This window comes from Oncorhynchus keta, unplaced genomic scaffold (genome assembly GCF_023373465.1).
Source record: "Oncorhynchus keta strain PuntledgeMale-10-30-2019 unplaced genomic scaffold, Oket_V2 Un_contig_21597_pilon_pilon, whole genome shotgun sequence".
NCBI classification, from domain to species: Eukaryota; Metazoa; Chordata; class Actinopteri; order Salmoniformes; family Salmonidae; genus Oncorhynchus; species Oncorhynchus keta.
Window position 1 is genome coordinate 29,656 of NW_026282520.1, and position 7,491 is coordinate 37,146.

General features: G+C 40.5%; 7 non-coding genes across 7 annotated transcripts; all 7 read right to left on the minus strand.

Moving 5' to 3' along the window:
* Positions 1-44: 44 nt before the first annotated feature.
* On the minus strand, positions 45-117 carry trnav-aac (transfer RNA valine (anticodon AAC)). Its single transcript has one exon. It is a non-coding gene; the product is annotated as a tRNA-Val (tRNA).
* A 1,136-nt stretch (positions 118-1,253) lies between these two features.
* trnav-aac (transfer RNA valine (anticodon AAC)) lies at positions 1,254-1,326 on the minus strand. The gene has a single exon. It is a non-coding gene; the product is annotated as a tRNA-Val (tRNA).
* A 1,135-nt stretch (positions 1,327-2,461) lies between these two features.
* trnav-aac (transfer RNA valine (anticodon AAC)) lies at positions 2,462-2,534 on the minus strand. The gene has a single exon. It is a non-coding gene; the product is annotated as a tRNA-Val (tRNA).
* Positions 2,535-3,670: 1,136 nt separating this feature from the next.
* trnav-aac (transfer RNA valine (anticodon AAC)) lies at positions 3,671-3,743 on the minus strand. The gene has a single exon. It is a non-coding gene; the product is annotated as a tRNA-Val (tRNA).
* A 1,141-nt stretch (positions 3,744-4,884) lies between these two features.
* Positions 4,885-4,957, minus strand: trnav-aac (transfer RNA valine (anticodon AAC)). The gene has a single exon. It is a non-coding gene; the product is annotated as a tRNA-Val (tRNA).
* A 1,137-nt stretch (positions 4,958-6,094) lies between these two features.
* On the minus strand, positions 6,095-6,167 carry trnav-aac (transfer RNA valine (anticodon AAC)). Its single transcript has one exon. It is a non-coding gene; the product is annotated as a tRNA-Val (tRNA).
* A 1,138-nt stretch (positions 6,168-7,305) lies between these two features.
* On the minus strand, positions 7,306-7,378 carry trnav-aac (transfer RNA valine (anticodon AAC)). Its single transcript has one exon. It is a non-coding gene; the product is annotated as a tRNA-Val (tRNA).
* Positions 7,379-7,491: the final 113 nt, after the last annotated feature.

The following is a 7,491-nucleotide window of genomic DNA, read 5'->3' on the forward strand; positions in this document are numbered from 1 at the left end:
CCGAGCCCTAAGTGAATAGGCTTACTGTCCAATTTGTTAAAAATTGTTTCCGCCCGGTCTCGAACCGGGGACCTTTCGCGTGTTAGGCGAACGTGATAACCACTACACTACGGAAACCTGATGAGTGGAATACTAAGGGTGTGGCTGACTTTGGCTGGGTGGGGCATTTATCGCTCTCAGAACCAATTGAAAATCAGAAATTACTTAGTCCATTAATTAAGCAATAAGGCTTGAGAAGCCGGGAATTATGAGGTATTTTTAAAATATTTGTTTGATTAATAAAAACTATATGTTATTGCTTTGTCATTATGGGGTATTGTGTGTAGATAGATTTTATTTTATTTCATCCATTTTAGTATAAGTCTGTAACGTAACAAAATGTGGAAAAAAGTAAGGGGCCTGAAAACTTTCCGAATGCACTGTACCTATGCAGGCTAGCTTCTTTTCCTTTGCTAGCCAGCCAACTAAATCTATCACACAATCACATCAAGCAGCTGAAATGACAGAAAACGATCTACATTTTTGTTTGTTTTACCTTGGATTATATTGCCATTTCTTTGGATATATCCATTACAATGACCCTGATAAATGAATTTGCCTGGCTCAGAGAAGCTGTCAGTCTGTTCACATTCATACAGATCGCACGGTGGAGGTCCCCAAAAAAACGGCAACATTGATCCACAGGCCGGAGAGGTAGACAGCAAGGTTTAGATAAACCACAACTGTTTCAAACCAAATGCTAGCCTCTGGGCATTGGGAAATATTGAATATGACCTTTCGCGTGTGAGGCGAACGTGATAACCACTACACTACTGAAACTACAATAAAAAAGAGGAAGTCGTGGAAAATATTAGGAATGCCCACAAGTTTACCTCACATAATATCCCAAAGTGAGTACCACAGAAAGAGCCATAATACCCATTAAAAACTAGCGGTCAAACAGGAAAATGGTTCCAATCATTTTTCCACCCTTCATGTTCCCCACAGGGGATTTTAAAAACACTTAAAATAAGGGCTGTGTTTCTTGTCGGCTTACCCTGGAGTGGTAAACTATTTGAATCATTATGGACCTCAGACCACACGTAGCAGGAATATATTCAGAGCGCCCAAGCTAGCCACACATGCAGAGTGCGTTACGCGACAAAAAAGGTAAGTCTGAATACCAAATACTGAGAAGTGCGAAGGAAAAGCATGAATTCGAAATTGGGACCGAGCCCTAAGTGAATAGGCTTACTGTCCAATTTGTTAAAAATTGTTTCCGCCCGGTCTCGAACCGGGGACCTTTCGCGTGTTAGGCGAACGTGATAACCACTACACTACGGAAACCCGATGAGTGGAATACTAAGGGTGTGGCTGACTTTGGCTGGGTGGGGCATTTATCGCTCTCAGAACCAATTGAAAATCAGAAATTACTTAGTCCATTAATTAAGCAATAAGGCTTGAGAAGCCGGGAATTATGAGGTATTTTTAAAATATTTGTTTGATTAATAAAAACTATATGTTATTGCTTTGTCATTATGGGGTATTGTGTGTAGATAGATTTTATTTTATTTCATCCATTTTAGTATAAGTCTGTAACGTAACAAAATGTGGAAAAAAGTAAGGGGCCTGAAAACTTTCCGAATGCACTGTACCTATGCAGGCTAGCTTCTTTTCCTTTGCTAGCCAGCCAACTAAATCTATCACACAATCACATCAAGCAGCTGAAATGACAGAAAACGATCTACATTTTTGTTTGTTTTACCTTGGATTATATTGCCATTTCTTTGGATATATCCATTACAATGACCCTGATAAATGAATTTGCCTGGCTCAGAGAAGCTGTCAGTCTGTTCACATTCATACAGATCGCACGGTGGAGGTCCCCAAAAAAACGGCAACATTGATCCACAGGCCGGAGAGGTAGACAGCAAGGTTTAGATAAACCACAACTGTTTCAAACCAAATGCTAGCCTCTGGGCATTGGGAAATATTGAATATGACCTTTCGCGTGTGAGGCAAACGTGATAACCACTACACTACTGAAACTACAATAAAAAGAGGAAGTCGTGGAAAATATTAGGAATGCCCACAAGTTTACCTCACATAATATCCCAAAGTGAGTACCACAGAAAGAGCCATAATACCCATTAAAAACTAGCGGTCAAACAGGAAAATGGTTCCAATCATTTTTCCACCCTTCATGTTCCCCACAGGGGATTTTAAAAACACTTAAAATAAGGGCTGTGTTTCTTGTCGGCTTACCCTGGAGTGGTAAACTATTTGAATCATTATGGACCTCAGACCACACGTAGCAGGAATATATTCAGAGCGCCCAAGCTAGCCACACATGCAGAGTGCGTTACGCGACAAAAAAGGTAAGTCTGAATACCAAATACTGAGAAGTGCGAAGGAAAAGCATGAATTCGAAATTGGGACCGAGCCCTAAGTGAATAGGCTTACTGTCCAATTTGTTAAAAATTGTTTCCGCCCGGTCTCGAACCGGGGACCTTTCGCGTGTTAGGCGAACGTGATAACCACTACACTACGGAAACCTGATGAGTGGAATACTAAGGGTGTGGCTGACTTTGGCTGGGTGGGGCATTTATCGCTCTCAGAACCAATTGAAAATCAGAAATTACTTAGTCCATTAATTAAGCAATAAGGCTTGAGAAGCCGGGAATTATGAGGTATTTTTAAAATATTTGTTTGATTAATAAAAACTATATGTTATTGCTTTGTCATTATGGGGTATTGTGTGTAGATAGATTTTATTTTATTTCATCCATTTTAGTATAAGTCTGTAACGTAACAAAATGTGGAAAAAGTAAGGGGCCTGAAAACTTTCCGAATGCACTGTACCTATGCAGGCTAGCTTCTTTTCCTTTGCTAGCCAGCCAACTAAATCTATCACACAATCACATCAAGCAGCTGAAATGACAGAAAACGATCTACATTTTTGTTTGTTTTACCTTGGATTATATTGCCATTTCTTTGGATATATCCATTACAATGACCCTGATAAATGAATTTGCCTGGCTCAGAGAAGCTGTCAGTCTGTTCACATTCATACAGATCGCACGGTGGAGGTCCCCAAAAAAACGGCAACATTGATCCACAGGCCGGAGAGGTAGACAGCAAGGTTTAGATAAACCACAACTGTTTCAAACCAAATGCTAGCCTCTGGGCATTGGGAAATATTGAATATGACCTTTCGCGTGTGAGGCGAACGTGATAACCACTACACTACTGAAACTACAATAAAAAAAGAGGAAGTCGTGGAAAATATTAGGAATGCCCACAAGTTTACCTCACATAATATCCCAAAGTGAGTACCACAGAAAGAGCCATAATACCCATTAAAAACTAGCGGTCAAACAGGAAAATGGTTCCAATCATTTTTCCACCCTTCATGTTCCCCACAGGGGATTTTAAAAACACTTAAAATAAGGGCTGTGTTTCTTGTCGGCTTACCCTGGAGTGGTAAACTATTTGAATCATTATGGACCTCAGACCACACGTAGCAGGAATATATTCAGAGCGCCCAAGCTAGCCACACATGCAGAGTGCGTTACGCGACAAAAAAGGTAAGTCTGAATACCAAATACTGAGAAGTGCGAAGGAAAAGCATGAATTCGAAATTGGGACCGAGCCCTAAGTGAATAGGCTTACTGTCCAATTTGTTAAAAATTGTTTCCGCCCGGTCTCGAACCGGGGACCTTTCGCGTGTTAGGCGAACGTGATAACCACTACACTACGGAAACCTGATGAGTGGAATACTAAGGGTGTGGCTGACTTTGGCTGGGTGGGGCATTTATCGCTCTCAGAACCAATTGAAAATCAGAAATTACTTAGTCCATTAATTAAGCAATAAGGCTTGAGAAGCCGGGAATTATGAGGTATTTTTAAAATATTTGTTTGATTAATAAAAACTATATGTTATTGCTTTGTCATTATGGGGTATTGTGTGTAGATAGATTTTATTTTATTTCATCCATTTTAGTATAAGTCTGTAACGTAACAAAATGTGGAAAAAGTAAGGGGCCTGAAAACTTTCCGAATGCACTGTACCTATGCAGGCTAGCTTCTTTTCCTTTGCTAGCCAGCCAACTAAATCTATCACACAATCACATCAAGCAGCTGAAATGACAGAAAACGATCTACATTTTTGTTTGTTTTACCTTGGATTATATTGCCATTTCTTTGGATATATCCATTACAATGACCCTGATAAATGAATTTGCCTGGCTCAGAGAAGCTGTCAGTCTGTTCACATTCATACAGATCGCACGGTGGAGGTCCCCAAAAAAACGGCAACATTGATCCACAGGCCGGAGAGGTAGACAGCAAGGTTTAGATAAACCACAACTGTTTCAAACCAAATGCTAGCCTCTGGGCATTGGGAAATATTGAATATGACCTTTCGCGTGTGAGGCGAACGTGATAACCACTACACTACTGAAACTACAATACAATAAAAAAAGAGGAAGTCGTGGAAAATATTAGGAATGCCCACAAGTTTACCTCACATAATATCCCAAAGTGAGTACCACAGAAAGAGCCATAATACCCATTAAAAACTAGCGGTCAAACAGGAAAATGGTTCCAATCATTTTTCCACCCTTCATGTTCCCCACAGGGGATTTTAAAAACACTTAATATAAGGGCTGTGTTTCTTGTCGGCTTACCCTGGAGTGGTAAACTATTTGAATCATTATGGACCTCAGACCACACGTAGCAGGAATATATTCAGAGCGCCCAAGCTAGCCACACATGCAGAGTGCGTTACGCGACAAAAAAGGTAAGTCTGAATACCAAATACTGAGAAGTGCGAAGGAAAAGCATGAATTCGAAATTGGGACCGAGCCCTAAGTGAATAGGCTTACTGTCCAATTTGTTAAAAATTGTTTCCGCCCGGTCTCGAACCGGGGACCTTTCGCGTGTTAGGCGAACGTGATAACCACTACACTACGGAAACCTGATGAGTGGAATACTAAGGGTGTGGCTGACTTTGGCTGGGTGGGGCATTTATCGCTCTCAGAACCAATTGAAAATCAGAAATTACTTAGTCCATTAATTAAGCAATAAGGCTTGAGAAGCCGGGAATTATGAGGTATTTTTAAAATATTTGTTTGATTAATAAAAACTATATGTTATTGCTTTGTCATTATGGGGTATTGTGTGTAGATAGATTTTATTTTATTTCATCCATTTTAGTATAAGTCTGTACCGTAACAAAATGTGGAAAAAGTAAGGGGCCTGAAAACTTTCCGAATGCACTGTACCTATGCAGGCTAGCTTCTTTTCCTTTGCTAGCCAGCCAACTAAATCTATCACACAATCACATCAAGCAGCTGAAATGACAGAAAACGATCTACATTTTTGTTTGTTTTACCTTGGATTATATTGCCATTTCTTTGGATATATCCATTACAATGACCCTGATAAATGAATTTGCCTGGCTCAGAGAAGCTGTCAGTCTGTTCACATTCATACAGATCGCACGGTGGAGGTCCCCAAAAAAAACGCCAACATTGATCCACAGGCCGGAGAGGTAGACAGCAAGGTTTAGATAAACCACAACTGTTTCAAACCAAATGCTAGCCTCTGGGCATTGGGAAATATTGAATATGACCTTTCGCGTGTGAGGCAAACGTGATAACCACTACACTACTGAAACTACAATAAAAAAGAGGAAGTCGTGGAAAATATTAGGAATGCCCACAAGTTTACCTCACATAATATCCCAAAGTGAGTACCACAGAAAGAGCCATAATACCCATTAAAAACTAGCGGTCAAACAGGAAAATGGTTCCAATCATTTTTCCACCCTTCATGTTCCCCACAGGGGATTTTAAAAACACTTAATATAAGGGCTGTGTTTCTTGTCGTCTTACCCTGGAGTGGTAAACTATTTGAATCATTATGGACCTCAGACCACACGTAGCAGGAATATATTCAGAGCGCCCAAGCTAGCCACACATGCAGAGTGCGTTACGCGACAAAAAAGGTAAGTCTGAATACCAAATACTGAGAAGTGCGAAGGAAAAGCATGAATTCCGAAATTGGGACCGAGCCCTCAGTGAATAAGTTTACTGTCCAATTTGTTAAAAATTGTTTCCGCCCGGTCTCGAACCGGGGACCTTTCGCGTGTTAGGCGAACGTGATAACCACTACACTACGGAAACCTGATGACTGGAATATTAAGGGTGTGGCTGACTTTGGCTGGGTTGGGCATTTATCGCTCTCAGAACCAATCGAAAATCAGAAATTACTTAGTCCATTAATTAAGCAATAAGGCTTGAGAAGCCGGGAATTATGAGGTATTTTTAAAATATTTGTTTGATTAATAAAAACTATATGTTATTGCTTTGTCATTATGGGGTATTGTGTGTAGATAGATTTTATTTTATTTCATCCATTTTAGTATAAGTCTGTACCGTAACAAAATGTGGAAAAAAGTAAGGGGCCTGAAAACTTTCCGAATGCACTGTACCTATGCAGGCTAGCTTCTTTTCCTTTGCTAGCCAGCCAACTAAATCTATCACACAATCACATCAAGCAGCTGAAATGACAGAAAACGATCTACATTTTTGTTTGTTTTACCTTGGATTATATTGCCATTTCTTTGGATATATCCATTACAATGACCCTGATAAATGAATTTGCCTGGCTCAGAGAAGCTGTCAGTCTGTTCACATTCATACAGATCGCACGGTGGAGGTCCCCAAAAAAACGGCAACATTGATCCACAGGCCGGAGAGGTAGACAGCAAGGTTTAGATAAACCACAACTGTTTCAAACCAAATGCTAGCCTCTGGGCATTGGGAAATATTGAATATGACCTTTCGCGTGTGAGGCAAACGTGATAACCACTACACTACTGAAACTACAATAAAAAAAGAGGAAGTCGTGGAAAATATTAGGAATGCCCACAAGTTTACCTCACATAATATCCCAAAGTGAGTACCACAGAAAGAGCCATAATACCCATTAAAAACTAGCGGTCAAACAGGAAAATGGTTCCAATCATTTTTCCACCCTTCATGTTCCCCACAGGGGATTTTAAAAACACTTAATATAAGGGCTGTGTTTCTTGTCGGCTTACCCTGGAGTGGTAAACTATTTGAATCATTATGGACCTCAGACCACACGTAGCAGGAATATATTCAGAGCGCCCAAGCTAGCCACACATGCAGAGTGCGTTACGCGACAAAAAAGGTAAGTCTGAATACCAAATACTGAGAAGTGCGAAGGAAAAGCATGAATTCCGAAATTGGGACCGAGCCCTAAGTGAATAAGCTTACTGTCCAATTTGTTAAAAATTGTTTCCGCCCGGTCTCGAACCGGGGACCTTTCGCGTGTTAGGCGAACGTGATAACCACTACACTACGGAAACCTGATGAGTGGAATACTAAGGGTGTGGCTGACTTTGGCTGGGTGGGCATTTATCGCTCTCAGAACCAATTGAAAATCAGAAATTACTTAGTCCATTAATTAAGCAATAAGGCT